The sequence below is a fragment of the Triturus cristatus genome, chromosome 1_1 (genome assembly GCF_964204655.1).
Source record: "Triturus cristatus chromosome 1_1, aTriCri1.1, whole genome shotgun sequence".
Taxonomy (NCBI): Eukaryota; Metazoa; Chordata; class Amphibia; order Caudata; family Salamandridae; genus Triturus; species Triturus cristatus.
The window spans coordinates 717,299,120-717,320,095 of NC_140579.1; positions in this window are offsets into that span (position 1 = coordinate 717,299,120).

Here is a 20,976-nt window from a genome sequence, read left to right on the forward strand (position 1 = left end):
ACTTACAATAGTTGCACCATGGTTTCTTTTGGCCATCTTTCTTTTTATCCTTTTTGGGACCACCCTCCCCTGAGCCTTTTGGGGGCTTGGTGAAGACTTCTGGTCTTTTTGTTTCTGATCATTACCCTTCTGGTCTGCCTTTTTCTGATCACCGCCCTGGTTCTGGTTTTTCTGCTTAACTCTAGTCCTGACCCATCTATCTGCCTTCTTTCCCAATTCTTGGGGAGAAGTCAGATCAGAATCAATCAGGTGTTGATGCAGTAGCTGGTTTTGACAGTTGTTAAGGATTTGCTCTCTCATGATCAAATTATACAATCCTGTATAGTCCTTAACCTTACTTCCCACTAGCCAGCCTTCCAGAGCCTTAGTGGCACAATCTACAAAGTCAGTCCAGTCCTGAGTCTGTGTCTTCTGGGTATCCCTGAACAACAACCTGTATTGTTCAGTGGTTAGGCCAAACCCATCAATTAGAGCACTCTTCAGGACAGTGTAATTGTCTGCATCCTCATCACTAACTGTGAGGAGCTTGTCTCTACCTTTCTCAGAGAAGGAGAGCCACAAGATAGCTGCCCACTGACTTTGGGGTACCTGCTGTACTTTGCAAGCTCTCTCCAAAGCAGTTATCCATTTGTGGATGTCATCCCCACACTTGTAGGGAGGGACAATCTTGCTCAGGTTTCTATTATCATAGTGCCTGTCTCTATCCTTAGGGATATTGCTGCCACCAGTGGGTTCTGACCCACTTAACTTTTGCTCTAGCCAGAGCAAGCTTCTCCTTGGCAAGGGCAAGTTCTTCCCTCTGAATCCTCAGATTAGCTTCCCTCATTCTGGCTTCATGCTCCTTTCTCTCAGGGGAAGTCATTCCCCTGTGAGAGGAAGCATTAGAGATGCTAGAGACATGGGAGTGGATGGATTCCCTTGAAGGGGATCTGTCCCTCCTGCTTCTCTGTGTAAGCCCACTTGGGGGTCTGTATGGGGGGACCCCATGCAAACTCCCATGTAAGCTTAGGTTAGCCTGGCTAAGTCTCCCTACTTGGCCCTGGCTGTCTACCTCTTCATCGGAAGTCCCATCTGACTCATCTGTGGTGGGTAGACCCTCCTGTGTACCTAGGGTACTGGCCTGTGAGGCCCTCGAAGTATCATACTCCTCTAGGAGCTGTACTAACTGAAGGAGGGTAGGGTTTGCACCCTGTTTTAACTTTCTGGAGGTACACAATTGTCTCATCTCCTGAAAAGTTAGGGTATCATATCTAGAGGGGGTCTTCTTCAGACCTGCCCCTCCTGAGAGAGCATCTACTTGATCTCCTCCCAGAGACATGATCTAGTGAGGGTGTGGTGTGTGCACCTACCTACACTAGTTGTTTCTACTAAACCTCTCTGGTAGTTGTAGTCAGGGTGTGTTACTCCCTTCAACCTACAACCACTAAGTCCAGTAGGACTTAAGTATTATAATCTATGTTATATGTACTTAAACAATATCTGTGTGATCTTTCAATTTAGTATCTCAAGATTACAATGGTATTACAACAGCAAGCTCAGATCCCAACCGCTGCTCACCAATGTGAGAAGTTGGCCTGATGTATGATGTCACTAGTTCTAGTGTACACCTTATATCAGTCCAAGCAACCCTTATGGTGATTGGTTGTAAAGTCAACCTTATAGACCAGCTATCCTAGTGGTGGCATGGACAAGAGCAGTCTTAGGCTAAACTCTGAATGGCATGTGAAGCCAGCTGTGATACCATATATAATCCCTTGAATACCAAATGAAAGGACACCACAACAGATATATATATATATAAAATAAAGTGTATTTATTCTAGTCAAACCCTCAGCACTCTTTATGAGATTAGAGGTAAGTACAACACAGTCTTATTTAAGCATACATTAAGTCACACAGGTAAGTAATACAGTTAGGCCCTAGGGGCCACGCAAACCATATACTAAAGAAGTGGTATAAGGACCACTGTCACGGAAATGGGATAGGCCTAGGCCTAGGCCTAGGGAATCGCTGGGGCTACACTACACTAGCAACAGTTAGGAAGTGGGAGGCCCACGGGATTCAGGTGCAGAGTGGAAACACTCACGCGTAATGCGTAAAAGTCAATAGAATTACTAGCAGTTAGAAATTAACAGTTTAAGGACACTTCTGAAGCAGCTAGAGAGTCGAGACTCGGAAACTAGACCCTAGGATAGTCACTACCCTTGTGAGCACCGAAGTACCCAAGTTACCTAGCCCACGGGCTGCGGGTGCATAGGTGTGAACTTGCGTCGGGTTTTGTCGTGGACTTCTATGGATGCCTGAAGGAAAGTTGCTGACAGGCAGTCAGTGAAGAGTGTCCGGTGGATCCCAAGGCTGGGATCAAGAAGAGAGGAGACCTGCAAGCAGAAGGGACAGAGTCAAGGTCACTAGCCAGTGACCACGTGGAACCAGGAAGGAACCAGGCGATGTCGTGAAGATTGCAGGTGAAGGAGAAGCTTGTCGCTGCAGCCACGGGGACCAGGAAATGTCGAGGACGACCAGGACCAGGAGGCGAGCTGTCCCACGAAGGCTCTTGCTGTCGGCGGCGTCGAAGTTGAACTAGGACTTACCAAGCCTTGGCAAGCGGAACCCACGAAGAACGGAGGACTTGCTTCCGGTGCAGACCAGGAAGGTCTGGGGTGCTTCTCTTTTGCAAGGAAGCGGGAGCCAGTCTGGAGGAGCCAAACCAGCAGTGAAGATTTCTGGATGCATCGTCACAGAGGCCACCAGCCAACGGGCAAGCAACCGGACAGACGCGGCAAGCAGGAAAATGCAGAAGGGCCCCACGCAGGACTCGTGGAGTGTGGGGGGCTGATCTTCGGTGCAGATGGTGCTTGGGGTTGGGGCTTCTCAATCCCCGGTGCACAACTTCGAGGGTGCCTCAGAAGCTGCGTTGGAAGATACTAGCCACTTTTCCCAAGTAGCCGGTCCCACGTCTCTTGTCGCCTCCACGGATCTCAGCTCGGCTGTGGATGTGGATCAGGGTCGGAGAAGTCTGGAAGTCAAGGCTCTGGTTGGGCTCTGCAGTCGGTCCCTCGTAGAACTTCAGCAAAGCAAAGGGTAGTCTCTTGATGGTGCCTGTTTGCACAGGGTAGCCACTCCTTGGCCACAAGGGAGATTCTTCAGTCTTCTTCTTTCGTCGAATGTCGAAGGTTCAGAGTTTCTGTTCAAGTTGCAGGTTCAGGATAATCTAATCTCCTGGGGCCCAGCTACCACTCTTATCCAAATCTGGGGGGCTGGGTTACCTGCTAGGTCACGCCTTATGGGTGGGACCTGGGAGGGGGGTGGTTACACCCCCTTCCCTTTGTCCAGTTTTGCGCCAGGACTGGGGCTGGAGTGCCCCAGCACCGGTTTGAACTGGACTATGCACGGGACACCTTGTGTGCCCCAGGCATGTCTCATTCTTTTCATCCCTCCCTGCCCCAATACACTAAGGCCTGTCTGGGGTGGTGCTCGCACCTCCCAAGGCAGGAAACCTATTGTCCAAGCCTCCCTTGCAGGGATCACTCCCAGCAGCAGGAGGTCAGACTCGTGTCTGTGGCAGCAGCATCCATTTTGTGATGCTGGGGCTCTGGTTAACTTTAACCGGGTAAGTAGATTTCAACATGTCTTCTCCCTCTAGAAGGGTGGGATAATATCCTCATCCCCAGAAATGGGATGGGGGTATTATTCCAAAGTGTTAGACACCTTACACGACATGTTTTGATAAAGCCAAACCATAGTTACCATAACCGTTTAAGATTATAAGGCACTTTAAGAGTATATGGTAGGCTATATCATAGAACAGCTATAAGGACATGGTTCCGAAAGCTGCAGACAGGCTCAGCTCATGCTAGAGCACCATCTCACATGTTACCAAGCACTCTGCCTCCAGGATTGTTAAGGCCTGCCATAGGAGTGGCTGATAGGTACACATGTGTCTATATGTAAGTTAGGTATAGGAATACTACACTTAAGCAAGGAGTGATTACACAACCTTGCCCCAGCTGAGTGATCAGCCAGTTGTGTCATAATGGAAGGCCAGGCCAGGGGTGGCATAATACATGCTGCAGCCCCTGGTAGGCCTAGGGTACACCTATGCCCTGGGTACCTAAGGTACACTGTACAGGGGCAAATAAGGTGATCCTATCCAAATGGGTTATGCACCTAAAGTACATAGTATCAATTTAGAGCGAGAACAGCAGGGCTGTGGGTCTGATTAGCAGGCCCACAGCCACATCTAAGTCGAAAACCAGTAAAGCAAAAGCAAAAAGTGGGGGTGAACATAGAAAGCAGACCCTACTCTTCTACACCCCGCAAATGGTATAAAAAACGGGTTGTGGTGCTGAAATCCCCAGCTTTCAGGGTCAAGCAGACTTTTGTCAGAAAACCCAACATTTTTACACAGTTTTGGCATTTTTCTGGGACATTGCCTATTTTTGCTATTTTTTGTGCTTTCAACCTCCTTCCAGTTAATAGTAGAAATGGGTATGAAAGCAATAATGGATCCAGGAAAGCTATACACTTTGGAAAAGTAGAAAACATTCTGAATTTAGCAAGGGGTCATTTGTGTAGATCCATCAAGGTTTCTTTATAGAAACTAACAGTTAAATATAGGAAAAATTGAAAATTAGTTGAAAAAAACAACCTTTTGTGTCAACATTTTCACATGTAACTTCTTCTAATTATGACACCTCTTTGAAAGCAATATACCGTTACATCCGCTGGACCCTCCTGGTTGTGGGGATATATAGGACTTGTAGGTTCACCAAGAACCCGACGAACCCAGAGCCACAAACCGAGGAGCGACTTGCAATGGTTTTTTATTATGTACTGGGTAACAATTCTGGGAAAATGTGTACATGGAGAAATCGGTATGAAAGACACCTATTTATTTATGAAATGGGAACAAATTATAGAGTTTAGAAACAGTAGATATTAGCACATTTCCGAAATTGGGAATACTCATACTAGCATGAGAATTATCAATCATTTTTCAAAATTACTTATTTTTTACACATTGTCTTTCATTTGGAAGGCAGAAATGCATCCAAAGTCAATAGGTAATAACAGTTGCTTTACAAATCTGAATTACCCTAAGTCTCCCGATAAAAATGGTACCTCACTTGTGTCGGTAGGCTTAGTGCCCACGACAGGAAACGGCTCACAACGCAACGTGTACACACCACATTTTCACAATGAAAAATTACCCTTTTTTGCAAAGTGCCTAGCTGTAGTTTTTAACCCTAGCCCTACCGGCACCTAGGGAAACCTAGCAAACCTATACATTTTTTAAAACTAGACACCCACGGGAATCCAGGATGGGGTGACTTGACTGGCTCACACCAGGTTCTGTTATCCAGAATCCCTTGCAAACCTAAAAAATTGTCAAAAAAAACACATTTTCCTCACATTTCTGTGGTGGAAAGTTCTGGAATCTGCGTGGATCCACAAATTTCCACCCACCCCGCGTTCCCCAAGTCTTCAGAGAAAAATGGTACCTCACTTGTGTGGGTAGAACTAGTGCCCAAGACAGGAACCGGCGCAAATCACAACGTGGACACACCACAATATCACAGCGAAAAATGACCCTTTTTTGGCAAATTACCTAGCTGTAGTTTTTTAACCCTAGCTCTGCCGGCACCTAGGGAAACCTAGCAAACCTATACATTTTTGAAAACTAGACCCCCATGGGAATCCAAGTTGGGGTGACTTGACTGGCTCACACCAGATTCTGTTACCCAGAATCCCTTGCAAACCTAAGAAATTATCCCAAAAAACATATGTTCCACACATTTCTGTGGTGGAAAGTTCTGGAATCTGCGTGGATCCACACATTTCCACGCACCCCGCGTTCCCCAAAGTCTTCCGAGAAAAACGGTACCTCACTTGTGTGGGTAGGACTAGTGCCCGCGACAGGAAACGGCATAAAACACAACATGGATACACCACAATTTCACAGTGAAAAATTACCCTTTTTTGGCAAAGTGCCTAGCTGTAGTTTTTTAACCCTAGCTCTGACGGCGCTTAGGGAAACCTAGCAAACCTATACATTTTTGAAAACTAGACAGCCAGGGGAATACAGGATGGGGTGACTTGACTGCCTCTCACTAGGTTCTGTTACCCAGAATCCCTTGTAAACCTAAAAAATTGTCCAAAAAAACACATTTTCCTCACATTTCTATGGTGAAAAGTTCTGGAATCTGCGTGGATCCACAAATTTCCACTCACCCAGCGTTCCCCAAGGTCTCTCGATAAAAATGATACCTCACTTGCGTGGGTGGGTCAAGTACCCACGACACGCAAGGGCCCAAAACCTATTGAGGCGACATCAAAATTACAAAACAACCTGGTTTTGCAAGGGGTGTCCCATGAATTTTTAGCCCCGAGCTCGGCGGCCATCTAGGCTTCAAGTAACAGGATCATTCGGCGATATCATTTGGATAACACCAATCATGAAAGACGCACTTCCTTTGTGGCAGTCTGCCAGCAATCTCTCTGGGACTGTCATTCCTCTCTCCTCCTCCAGAGTTTGTTCTAACCAGAGATGCATTTTTGGAAGGATGGGGAGCGCATCTTCAAGACCTCCAAATAAGCGGCAAATGGAGTCTCGCTCTATCCAAAATGCTTATCATTTTTCTGTAACTGAGGGCGATTTTTCTAGCCCTCCAGTCATTTCTCCCACGGATAAGAGCATCCTCAGTCCTGATCCGTACAGACAATACCACTTGCATGAACTATCTAAACAAGCAGGGAGGAACAAGATCTCCAGTCCTATCTTTGGAAGCTCAAAGGATCTGGGAATGGACACTACAGCATCACATAACCATCAAGGCAGAGCATCTCCCAGGGGTAAAGAACAACCTGGCAGACACCTTGAGCAGGTTACGTCAGAAACAAATCACAAGTGGGAACTCAACCAGCTGATTCTCGAATCCATCTTCTAGAAGTGGGGAACACCCAACTTGGACCTATATGCGTCTCAAGGTTACCAGAAATGCTGGTTCTTCGCCAACAGGGAACCTCAGAGAGGCTCATGGGGGAATTTGTTTTTGATAAGACTGTCAGGAATCTTTGCATACACTTTTCTCCCATGCCCCCTCATGGACAAAGTACTAATGAAAATAAAACGGGAACCGTTCTAGCTCATCATCATTGCTCCACATTGGCCCCACCAGCATTGGTTTACAGAGCTACTCCTGCTGTCACAATCCAAGTCTTATCGCCTGGGAGTGTCAATCACTCTGCTAACGATGAACAAAGGGCAGATCCTGCATCCACACCCAGCTTCTCTTCAATTGCATGCCTGGAACCTGAGTTCAATGAGTTCAAAGATTTAGTCATCCCTCAAGACTGTAGAGACATAGTGCCCAGAGCAAGAGCTGAGTCTTCTACTATAACGTTCAGATTAAAATGGAAACGTTTTTGTTCTTGGTGCCTTCGGAATGACATTCGCCCTCTTCTCTCATCTCCAGAACAAATCTTGCCTTAAGTCTCATCTCTGGCAAAATCAGGTCTGGCATATGCTTCAGTAAGGGTCCACCTCGCAGCCCTCTACCGATACAGATGCACTTCCGACACCTCTTCTCTCTGCTCTTCTCGCATCATTAAACAGTTAATGAAGGGATTATTCAGGGCTCCCCCCCCCCCCCCCCCCATTAGGCTTCCTCCTCCAGAATGGCACCTTAATGTAGTCCTGTCTCAATTAATAAAACCACTGTTTGAGCCAATTCACAAAATCTAGCTGAAGTTTCTCACATGGAAAGTGGCTTTGCTACTCGCGCTTACTTCTGCCAGGAGAGTAAGTGAAATTCTAGCCTTCGCCATAAAAGAGCCTTACCTACTATTCACAGAGGACTATGTTATGTTGAGAACAAACCCTAAGTCATATCGTAGGTTCCATCTCAGTTTCACCTTAATGAGCCTGTTATTCTGCACACTTTTTTCCTTCATCCTTCCTCACGGCAGAGAAATCTCTCCACTCTTTGCATGTCAAACAATGCCTAACTTACAAAGAACAAAGACAATGGTCAGAATGGATCAACTGTTAGTATCTTATGGGCCTCTAAGACTGGATTCTGCTGTCACAAAAAGAACTATTCCACGATGGATTGCTGCTTCAACTCTGTCATACTAAGGCGGGTAAACCACTTACGATCCAGGCCAAGGCACATTCTACAAGAGCGGTTTCCTCTTCTGCTGCTCTTTTCGCTGGCTTTCCACTGGATAAGATTTGCCATGCCGCTACATAGAAGAATGCTCATACTTTCACGCTGCATTATTGCCTGGATATGTCATCTTATAGTGAAGCAGCAGTGTGACAGGCAGTCCTACATCATCTATTCCAATAAGGTAAGCCTCTGCTTTTAGAGGTGTTTTTTCCTTTGCATTGTGTGGTGAATGAATATATATATATATATATATATATATATATATATATATATATATATATATATATATATATATATATATATATATATATATATATATATATATATATATATATATATATATTAAAACAACATCAAAGAAACCTAGGGTCAAAAACGATGGGCACTACAGAATGTAAATGAGCATCCTGAGGAATTAAGAAAGTAAACATTATCATTTGTAGTAAATCCCATCAGCCACTGAAAGTAGCATACATCATCATTTGAGATTCATACAATCGTGCAATTCCCTCCAAGTCATGAGGGCTGCATGATATATGAACAAAAACAAGAAAACTATTCAGATGTTCATATCTTTGTCAAGAATCCACGTGATGTCGCTAACACATGTTTGAATGGGGGTGATGGTATAAGCAGTGCCAGTGAACCAAAAATCGTGAGTGCAAATATTAAGATCATCTAACTTGGTGTTTTTACTTTTGGACTACACTACTATTACAGCAGTAGCACAAGGTTATTCTGGTCCTGATGAAAGCCTGATTGTCACTCAATCTATAGGCTGAAACATGTAGACCCTTTCTAGGACATTAGCAGTTATTTTGTCAAACTGCTCTTACACTGTTTTTTAATCTCATCACCTGGTCAGCAATCAATAAAATGTTTATTTTGGCCAGTTAGATGATCTTAATATTTGCACTCACGATTTTTGGTTCACTGGCACTGCTTATACCATCACCCCCATTCAAACATGTGTTAGCGACATCACGTGGATTCTTGACAAAGATATGAACATCTGAATAGTTTTCTTGTTTTTGTTCATATATCATGCAGCCCTCATGACTTGGAGGGAATTGCACGATTTTATGAATCCCAAATGATGATGTATGCTACTTTCAGTGGCTGATGGGATTTTCTACAAATGATAATGTTCACTTTCTTTTTCTTTTTCTTTCTTAATTCCTCAGGATGCTCATTTACATTCTGTAGTGCTCATCGTTTTTGACTCTAGGTTTCTTTCATGTTGTTTTATACAAGGTAGTAAGGGATTAGAAACCGGAGGGTCGGTAAATATATGTCCCTTGGACCCCCCTTTTTGAAAAAATTCTTTGTCTATTATATATATATATTACCTACTGGCGGTCGCCAGTAGGTAGTTATAGTTAGGACCTATTATCCATAGGAAATCTGCAACATTCTATTTGGAATAACTTTGGCGACGGTTGTCGAATCTTTGCAAAACTTTCAAAACTCGTGGCCCGCTCCGGTCCGCTTCCATACTGAAAGTCTCGGGGTGATTCGTCAAGTGGGGGCCGAGAAAAAAGGGGGGTCCCAAAACTTGTTTTCCCCATGCAATTTTCCATAGGAACCTTTAGTCGCAGCTACAGCCCGAACTGCTGAACGGAATTGCACCAAATTTAGCAAAAGGGTAGCCCTTGGTTCAGAGTCGGTCTTTTGGTTAAATGGTGTAAATCCGTTCAGTATCTCCTGAGAAAATCAAAAGTAAAATCACATATATATGTGGGCGGAGCCTAACCACACATCTCATCGTGAGATCTGATTGGCTGTCAGCACTTCATCCAAGAAGTGTTGGCAGCCATCTTGAGACCAATATACATGATAGCATCTCATTAAAACGCATTGCATTTAATAGAAGGTTTTAAGACTTTAGTTACATTATAAATCATTTGTTGATGGTACCATACTCATTTTAGGAATTGTGGTGTGTTCTAAGGTGATTTTACCATGTGAAAAAGCCTTCTGCTAGGATATCATGAATCGTGTTTGAGAGAACTATTTTCTCATGCTTTTCCCACAGAGGTTTGGAAGGTGATCTATAAGCTAAACTGAGAGCATCTTTTCTGTAAATTCACATTATCTTTCTCAGTCATGTGAGAATGAAGTCTGACATGTACATCCAACAAGGGCGGAGACTGTCAGTTGATTCCTTTGTGTTCTACTGCAGCTTCCCAGAGTGTTCTAAAGAACAACTAGAGCGATAACAGTCCTACTTATGACAAACGTATGGCACACCTGAAGCCATCTTGATTGGAATAAAGTGGTAACTCTTAAAACATTTAATTTAAAAAGGAACAACATGAGGGGGTTCATTTTGTCATAAAAAGTATGATTAGTGCTGCAGAATGCAAAATTAGGGCACATTTTGAGTGACTTCTCAAATCCTCTTCTATTTCATTAAAAAAAATTCTGACATGCAGACTGAAACATGCACTTTCAATACCAGCAGCAGACTTCTCTGGTGAGCAGTAGCTTTACTACAGTGATCTAATGAGCAACTAGAGTGCTAACATTCAGAATTTATGGCAAATGTGTGACACATCTGAATGCCTTCTTGCTGGAACCAAAGTAAACAAGCATTGAAAATGCAATAGGTCTCGCCCTCGTTTAAGTTAAAGCAATTCTGTCTGTAATTAGGTGGCTTTTTAGCTTTGCTTTTACTAGTGTTTTTCAAACTTTCATGTACATGACATGCATATATGTATGCATGCATTTATATTTGTATTTATATAGATATGCAGATTATATATATGTTTATGTATGTATATATATATTCACTGAAAAAACCATAGGTTTCAGAGATGTTATAGTTAGAAATTAGCATTTCAAAACCTTAGAAATTCACAGAAAAAACCATAGGTTTCAGGGGTGTTATAGTTAGCTGGCCTTTTCACTCGTACAAAACCATAGAAATTCCTCCGTTATAGTTAGTTCTGCTAACTATAACTCGCGCGCCCGCAATGCACTGCTGATGTCACATATTGCATCATTCATCACATGGTCAGTGACATCACTGATGACATCTGAAATGACATCACTGAGGACATCACTGATGACATCATCCAGTGAATGTGGTTTAATTTGAAATTTAAATATGTATTATATATATACCAATCTGTATTGAAGATTGAGTGGATATATAACTGTTTGGATAAAGGATTTAGTGCTGCATCATTTGGTCACTAACTACATGAGTGTGTATATTAGTTATTGATTAGTTGGGTGAGTATTTGTATGGGACACTGAGTTTGTGTGTGGTTGGATAGGGTGTGTGTAACTATGCATAGATGTGTGAATGGTTGATTGACTAGGTGTATAGGTTTAAGACTGCATGTGGAAACAGTTGTTTGGGTGACTGAATGTATTTATTTGTGTGTTGGTGAGCAAATATATGTTTTAGTTGTACATCTTCAACGAAGTAAAAAAATAAAAGGCATTGTATGTGAGAGTTGGTGTATATAAATAAGTATGTGTAAGAGTCAGTGATTGTGAGAGTAACTATATGAATGAGTGTATAATTGTAATGGTGATTTTTTAACATATTAACTATGAGTCACTATGTGTTTGAATGAATGAGGTGTTGTTGGATAATTGTGCAAGTGAGTAAATGTAAGTGTGAATAATTTTTTTCATGAGTGAGTAGAATGACTGCATAACCGACTAAGATGACTACTGATGTGTCAATGTCTATATATGTGTATAAGTGCATTTGATCGTGTTCTATTAATTAGTGACTGCATGTATAAATGATTCTGTTGTTGAATGGGGAGTTGTGTGTGTAGACTTAGGAATCAGTGAGTGGGTATGTAGTAACTGATATTGGTGTGTCAATGGTTTCAAATATGGTACTCTGTATTTTACAGTGAGTGCGGAAAGGTTATACTAGTGTATGATGATGTGTATCAGATTGTCATGTGGATGATGTCATAAGTGCTGTCATCAGTGATGTCATTTGAGATGTCATCAGTGATGTCACTCACCATGTCATGAATGAAGCAAAATGTGACATCATCAGCAGTGCATTGCGGGTGCGCAAGTTATAGTTAGCAGAACTAACTATAACGGAGGAATTTCTATGGTTTTGTATGAGTGAAATGGCCAGCTAACTATAACACCCCTGAAACCTATGGTTTTTTCTGTGAAATATATATATATATATATATATCAACCACCAACTCCAATCTTCGACCAAAGAAAGGACGCCAACACCAACGACTTTCACTGAATCCACAGGTTTAATGATTACATTCCTTTGCTACGCGTTTCGGCATCACCTGCCTTAATCATGCATCATATATATATATATATATATATATATATATTCACTGAAAAAACCATAGGTTTCAGGGGTGTTATAGTTAGCTGGACTTTTCACTTGTACAAAACCATTGAAATTCCCCCGTTATAGTTAGTTCAGCTAACTATAACTCGCGCGCCCGCAATGCACTGCTGATGACGTCACATATTACATCACTCATGACATGGTCAGTGACATCACTCATGACATCACTGATGACATCTCAAATGACATCACTGATGACATCATCCAGTGAATGTGTGTTTTTCTGAAAATTAAATATGTTTTATATATGTATATCTCAAGGTCGATGAAAGAATAAATGGGTATATAAGTGTCTAAATGGATGATTTGTTTTTGAAAAATTGATTGTGTAACTGACTGATTAAGTGTATCATAGTGAATACATGGCTTAGTGAGTGATGTTTAAATATGTAAATATCTGTATCAGTCTCTCACTTTGTGTATAAGTGGCTGCATGGGTTGGTGAGTAGCTACATGGGTGTCTATATAGGTCATTAGTTGGTTTTTTGAGTATCAGTCTGAGTGTCTGCATGGTTCGGTGGGGGGTATTACGTAGTGCATAGGTGCATGAATGAGTGACTCACTCTTTGTAAGTGTTGACAGCATGTGTGCAGGACTGTATGGGTGGATGAGTGTGTGTATGGGTGTGTTAGTGAGTGAATGACTGTCTCAATAGTGTCTTTATGAGTAACTACATATTTTTTAAACTAGTATATGTGACTATTGGTGTATATAAGTGAGTATATGTGAGAGTGAGAGATTGAAAGAGTTCCTGTATGAATAAGTATGTGTTTCTATAAGTGATTGTTTAAAAGACTAAGTATGTGTAAGTTTCCGTAGAAGTAAGTGTGGTGGTGTGTGTATAACTGTATATGCAAATAAATGTATGTTTGATTCTTTATTAGCATGAGTGACTATGTGTGTGATCGACCAGTGATCAATGTTTAAATCTATACTTACTGGTCGCTAAATATACTTGTGCGAGTAATGGGACCATTTACATGGGATTTATGGACCTTGCAGCGGCCTTCGACAACGTGAACAGAAGTAAGCTTTGGGAAATGATGACTTCGTTGGGGATTGATCAGGGATTGATAAATATTCTGAGAGAGCTGCACTGGAACACTACGGCGAGGGTTCGCTATAGCATGGAGGGGGGACAAACTGATACCTTCCCGTGTTCAAGTGGAGTAAGGCAGGGGTGCATTCTTGCCCCCTTCCTATTCTCACTATATATAAATGACTTAGAGGCAAACCTCGTAGCCAAGGCAGCCGATTGTCCCAGGGTAGGAAAGCGCCAAATACCAGTCCTCTTATATGCGGATGACGCGGTCCTCCTTGCTCGGACACCGCGAAGTCTTCAAATATTGATTAATGGTTTTGTAGACTTTATAGAAAAATTAGATTTGTCTGTAAACCTGACCAAGTCATTTGCGTTGATCGCAGGCAAAAAACCGATTAAAAAACCAGTGTTCAATATTGGGACCCATGTCATGGATATAGTAAATATCTTCCCATATCTAGGTCTACTGTTTGATCATAAAAATCAATTTGATAAATTGGTGGAGGAACGCTGCTCTAAACTAGCTTCGTCATGTGGTGCAATCCTGAATTTCGCACAAAGATTAGGCTGCTGGTCCCCCGAGCAAGTAATGACCTTATACAAGTCAATAAGTATAGCCAAAGCGGTATACGGAGCAGAGGTGTGGGGCTTCAGGGATGTTAAATATCTGCAAATGGAAGAAGATAAATTTATTCGCAGAATACTGAAGATCCCACACACGACACCAGCTGAAATCGCACACTCTGAACTTGGTATCCCATACATTGCTGATTTGGTCAAAACTAAACCAGTTTTGGCTTGGCTCAGCATCTGGGCAAACCCGGATGCTGAACTAAGCAAGGAAATTCTTAATGACTGCTTACAAAGAGACAAAGGAATGTCAATCCCATGGCTGAAATATGTTAAAGTAACTCTAGAATCTGTAGGCCAGCACACACTCTTTAGCACCCCTGCTCTAATTTCAAGAAATAGTAAAACACAAATTAAAAGATTGTTTTTGGATAAAATGGAAGCCCTCAGGGAGACTAAAGCACTCACATTAAAACGCTCAGTGGTAGCGCATTGTCTAGTCAAGGAGACAGGGGGCATGGAACCATATCTATTCCTGTTGCATAAACAACAGGATAGATTTTTAATGTGTCGTTTTAGGCTCAATTTGTTGCATAATATTTTATCTTATCCATCGGGTTTTACTGCAACTATTGAGCAGAAGGGTGCCTGCGGCTGCGATAACTTGTCTCCGCAGGACACCCTTCATTTTGTATTATTGTGTCCATTTTACCGTTTACCTAGACGAATGTTTTTAATTGATATTTTAAACGTGGAAAATTTCGACATACAAAGGTAGCCTTGTTGTTCCTCCAAAAAGCAAGCGATATGTACACTTTATGTTCAGTGATAAGCTTTTTGAAAGCTGCAGTAAGATTAAGGAACACTAGAGACTAATTCACTATTCGTACCTATATGAATTGTAACAGTTCGGCTGATGGTTATTTTTATACTGATGATATGTATAATTGTATATGTTGTTGTATTTTTAATATGTACTTTTTATGATGATTTTTTTAACCATCGAAATAAAGATTTGAACTGAACTGACCTGACTATGTGTGTGAGTAACTCTATGGATGAGTGGCATTGTGTAACAGGATGTATAGGTGTATGAGTACATATGATGAGTGAATACATGTATGAGTGACTGTATAGGACTGTTGGTGAATGAGTGGATGTGTATGTGGATCTTAGAATTACTGAAGAGGTTGTTGTAACTGGTATTGGTATGTCCATTGTTTTGAAAAGTTTAGTCTCTATTTTTGAAAGTGTGTATCAAAGGTTATATTAGGGTGAGAGGAGGTCTGCCACTCTATCACAAGGATGATGTCATCAGTGATGTCATTTGAGATGTCATCAGTGATGTCATAAGTGATGTCACTGACCATGTCATGAGTGATGTAATATGTGACGTCATCGGCAGTGCATTGCGGGCGCGCGAGTTATAGTTAGCTGAACTAACTATAACGGGGGAATTTCAATGGTTTTGTACAAGTGAAAAGTCCAGCTAACTATAACACCCCTGAAACCTATGTTTTTTTCAGTGAATTTCTGAGGTTTTTTAAATGCTAATTCCTAACTATAACATGCCTGAAACCTATGGTTTTTTTCTGTGAATTTCAAAGGTTTTTTAAATGCTAATTTCTAACTATGCCTACAGAGATAGGACATGTGAAGAAAGAAGAAAAAATGCAAAGAAAGAAAAAAAAAGTGCAGAAAGAAGCAACACAAGTCCTCAAAGACGAAGAAAAGTGCAGGAAGAAGGATAACGTGCAGAAAGAACAAAAAGAAGAGCAGAAAGAAGCCTTGTTGCAAAATCATCCTGTACCCTCAACTTTTTTAGACGGATACTGGTGGTAACTGAGTCTGACTAACCAGTCCTAGAGCCAGTGCTATGTTAAAAGACACTTAGAATACAGTGAAAACACCTACATACACTAGGGAACACTATGCGTTGGGGTCCCCCTGTGATTAGCATGACCTCCTCTGTAAGCCCCTAGTATATAATAGGGCAGGGGGATTAAAACTACCTCTTAAAACAGGCCACAGGGCGTTTTTGCACACGTTAACTCAGGCCCCGTCCCCTCCCTTCACCACTGTGTAAACACGCCCTGTGTCCGTTTTTAGTTGGGAGATTAAGTTCATTTGAATCCTGAGGGTCCCTAGGGTCCAACTAGCCCACTAGGTACCTCCAGTAAGTGCCACAGAGCTGCGTTGCAGAGAGGTGTAAAAAGTGGCACGGCCTGGACCACCTCTCTGCAATGCAGCTCAGAGGCGCTTACTGGAAGCACTTGGTGGGCTAGTTAGCCCCCAGGGGCCCTCAGTATTGAAGGAAAATTATATCCCCAATTTAAAACGTGCCATAGTGCGTGTTTGCACACGTCACCTCAGGCCCCGTCTCCTCCCTTCACCACTGTGTAAACGCGCCCTGTGGCTGTTCTAAGTTGAGAGATTAAGTCCCCTTGAATCCTAAGGGTCCCTAGGGTCAAACTAGACCACTAGGTACCTCCAGTAAGCGCCACAGAGCTGCGTTGCAGAGAGGTGTAAAAAGGGGCTTGGCCTCAGAACACCTGTCTGCAGCGCAGCTCCCTGGTGCATACTGGAGATGCCTGTTGGGCTAGTTGGCCCTCAGGGACCCTCAGTATTGAAGAGGAATTAATTCCCCAACTTACAACTCGCCAGGGGGCGCGTTTGCAGAGTGCTGCAAGGAGGGGGCGTGGCCTCCGGCACGATGCCAGTCTTTTATTTATTTTAATTTTTTAAGAAGGGGGGCTGTGTGGTTCCCCTTCTTATTCTAATTTATTGGCCCTGATGACCCCATCCCCCAGGGTCTGTCTCCTAATTATATTTTTTTGACCCCAATCCCCAGGGCCGGCCACTGTTTTTTATTATTTTTAAAAAATATATATTTATAGACACACCTAGGACATGCTGGACAAACCGTATGTACCTATCACCATGACGATTTGCGTGATATTCATTAAAAGGCGCCTATGCATACAATAAATCCACGTGGAATGTATTTACACCACTAGTGAAGCTCTGACATGTCTGATGCCCTACCGTGCCTAATCCCGGTAGACACCCTTGTCGTTTATTTATACAAACATGGGTAGCTATTGACGGGCACATTTAATACACATGCACACCAAGCCATTCAAAGGGGATTCGACAAAAATTCGACCAAAACTATGCAAGAAACCCCCCTCACAGTTAATAAAACACACATCCACTGCCGGATGTGTAATACTTTTTATTTTACTCTCTGGAAAGGGGACGAACATCACTTGAGAGTCACAGCGCGCTCCTGGCAGAGCCCAATGCTGTGTTACACCCACCATTGCCTGCTGAGTGCCACACACCTCTGTGTTGTATTCCACTAGCTAGTGCATATTCTATGACACTCTCTAGCCCATGTGCACTGTAACACCATCCCGTGAATATGTCATGCCACAATTGTCTTCGCACGGGTTATATTGCCCCATCTAACGTGCCTTCCTCGATGCCTATATTATAACGCACAGTGCTATGCCATACATATTACAATCTGGGATCCATATCTTTGTCACAGTGCATAGGCAACGTTACACTCCCCAGCACATATTTTATATTACAACTTTAGAGACTAGTTAGGTTACACAACACTGCCCTGTGCATATTACACTCCAAGGCGCATATCGCATAGCACGCTCTAGTGCCTGTGCTATCTGTCATTGCGCACAATGTATTGCATATTATATTTCACGCCCGGTTCATCTTATATCACACTTTTTGGTGCATAGTTTATACCATACACTATATCTAGTTTTCATTTTCAATCGTGCTCTCAGGACTATGTTCTATATAACACTGTGTTCACCTACCCTTTTCACGGGCATTACATTTTGCGATAGGGGGTGGAGGGTCAGGGGGTGTTTCTGCCAAGTGAGCCCGGAGTCACAGTCACAAACGTCCTCTTCTTCCTGAATAAAAGTGAGATTATGCTGCATACTTGTTCATATTTTAAGTAGTTCGCACAGACACACGTTTTAAAAACAATAAAGTTCCTAATACCCGCCTTCTCTGAACAGTTAGCTTGCTGCCCCGTCCCCCTCCTCCATATCCTCTGTTGTGTGAATCCATGGACTAGCCTCCTCCCTCCTGCCATGCATGGTCTGATGTGCTGCCACTGCCCTCAATTTAGTATGATGTACCAGTCCACTCCTCCTGCCCTCCATTGCCCAATTCTATGCCCCATCATTGACCTCCTGCTTAAACTCTGTGCTTAGCTTGCTGCCCCTATTCTCCTTCCCCCCTGCCCTCCGATGTCTTTGTGTATGCCCCTGCTCCATCCTTTTTGCCCACCATGTTCCATGGACCTGCCACTCCTATCTACTCTGAGTGTTCTGTTGAGCTGCCACTCCCCTCTCACCTGCCTAGCATTGTCAGATGACTGTAACCTGTCCCTGCCACCTCCACCCTGCCTGTCCACATGCCATGCCCCTATCCTCTTCCTCCTGTCCTACATGGTCCATTGTACTGCCACACCCTTCTGCCCTCCCTGGTCTGTTGGGCTGCAACTGCTCCTCCTGCCTGCCCTGTGCGGTCTGTTGTGAGGCCCCTTCCCCTGAACTTTCTTGTCTGTGCACAGGTCCTGACCCTCCCTTCTATCCTCCATCGTCCTTTGTGCATGCCCCTGCACCCTCCTTCTTGCCCATCATAGCCATTGTGCTACCACTAACCCTCCCACTTGCCATGCATGGTCTTCTGTGCTGCCATGGCCCTCCCACCTTCCCTGTGTGGTCAGTTGGCTGCCCCTGAACCCCTCCCACCTTCCCTACATGGTCTGTGTGTATGCCATCACAGTCTCACTGTTGCTCTTCATGGTGTGTCTTGCTTCTAGTGCCCATCCTGCCTGACCTCCATGGCTATCTTGCTGCTCCTGCCCTGCCCCCTTGCCCCCAGCCCTCTGTTTACATGTGCAGACCCCTCCCTCCTGGCTTGTCTGTTCCATTGTAATGCCCCTGATCCATCCCTCCTGCCTTTTATGGTCTGTTATGCTGCAGCTTTCTTTCCTGTCTGTCCATTATGGTCCTGCCTCTTGCCCCTCTGTTCTCTGTTGTCCATGTGCATGGTCCTGTCCCCTCCCTCTTGCTTTCTATGGATTGTTGTGCTGCACTCCCGTCCCGCATGCCCTGTGTGGTGTATTGTGCTGCTGCAAACCCTGATGCCTGCCCTGCAGGGTCAGTTTGGTGCACCTCTCCATGTCCCTCCTGTCCTCTGTTATCCAAGTTCATGTCCCTACCCCATTTCCTTCCATGATCCAATGTACCATACTTGCGAACATTTTGAACTTGGTAAGAGGGAGATTTTGAAAAAAAACTGGGGTATTGATTTTCCCCTTTGAGTTACATTGAAAAAGAGGAGATTGTAGACAGGAGACAGATAAAATAAAGCCCATTTGAGCTTAAAAACATTGGACGTTTCCTGGCTGAATCGGGTCTGTTGGCATGTATGGTTGTACTACCATTGCCCCTTCCTTCTGCCCACAATGGTCTTACATTGCCACAGCCTCTCTTGCAAGTCCTGTATTGTTGGTTTGTTGCCCCTGCCCCCCTTTCCACTGCCCTCCATAGTCTGTTGTGCTGCCACGGCCCTTCCTGCCTGCTCAGTGTGGTTAAATTGTTGCCTTTGCACCCTCCTACCTGCCTTCAATTTTCAGAGTCCGTGCCCCTGGCCTCTGCCTCTCAACAGTATCCTAATGAACTAGATTGCTAACATTCTATATTTATTACAAAAGTGTGGAACGCCTGACGTCATCTTGATGTAATCAAAACTGTAATACCTAGAGCATTTCCTTTAGAAATTACAATATATGAGAGGGTCTTATTGGCATCAAAATTATGGTTAGTGCTCTAAAAGACTAAAATAAGGACATATTTTCTGAGTTTTCAAATAGCGAGAAAGCACTTTTAAATTATTTGTTACCGTTATGTTTTTTTATCCAGTTGACCACTTGATTAAATGTTGCACTTAGGGGAGAGGATGTGGTGTTACTTCCAGAACTGCAGACTTTGCAACTGGGGAACCAGGTTGGAGTTTCTGCTTCAGCTCGAAATTCTGTGATTCTGTTCAAATCACTTAGTCTCCCCATGTCTACAACCAAAATGAATTTGTTCTTGTGTGATGTAACCAATGCTCTTGTAAAGCACTACAATACCTGACAAGTCTGCACTATATAACACTGCAAAAACACAAAATAATAAGTGTTTTGCACACTTCTGTCATTGGGCTATATTTGAGCTACATCTGGGTGATTTTGGGCTACATTTGGGCTCTTTTGTCTCCGGTGGCCATCTTGGGAGATTTATTTGTTATGAAGTTTCCTAATTTCCTCATGTACTGCAGTCTCCTCAGTAGGAAATGCTTTCAGTTTTTTCCTTTGATTCCATCATGAAGGTATTCAGATATGTCACACATTTGCCATAAATTCTGAATGTTAGCACTCTAGTTGCTCATTAGATCACTGTAGTAAAACTACTGTTCACCATGGAAGTCTGCTCCTGGTATTAAAAGTGCATGTTTCAGTCTGCATGTCAGAATTTTTTAATGAAATAGAAGAGGATTTGAGAAGTCACTCAAAATGTGCCCTCATTTTCTTTCTTCAGCATTAATCATAATTGCTATGGCAAAATGAACCCCCTCATTGTGTTCCTTTTTGAATTAAATGTTTTAAGTGTTACCAGTTTATTCCAATCAAGATGGCTTCAGGTGTGCCATACTTTTGTCATAATGAAGACAGTAAGCGCTCTAGTTGTTTTTAAGAACACTCTGGGACATTCTGTCATTGGGCTATACTTGGCTACATCTGGGTG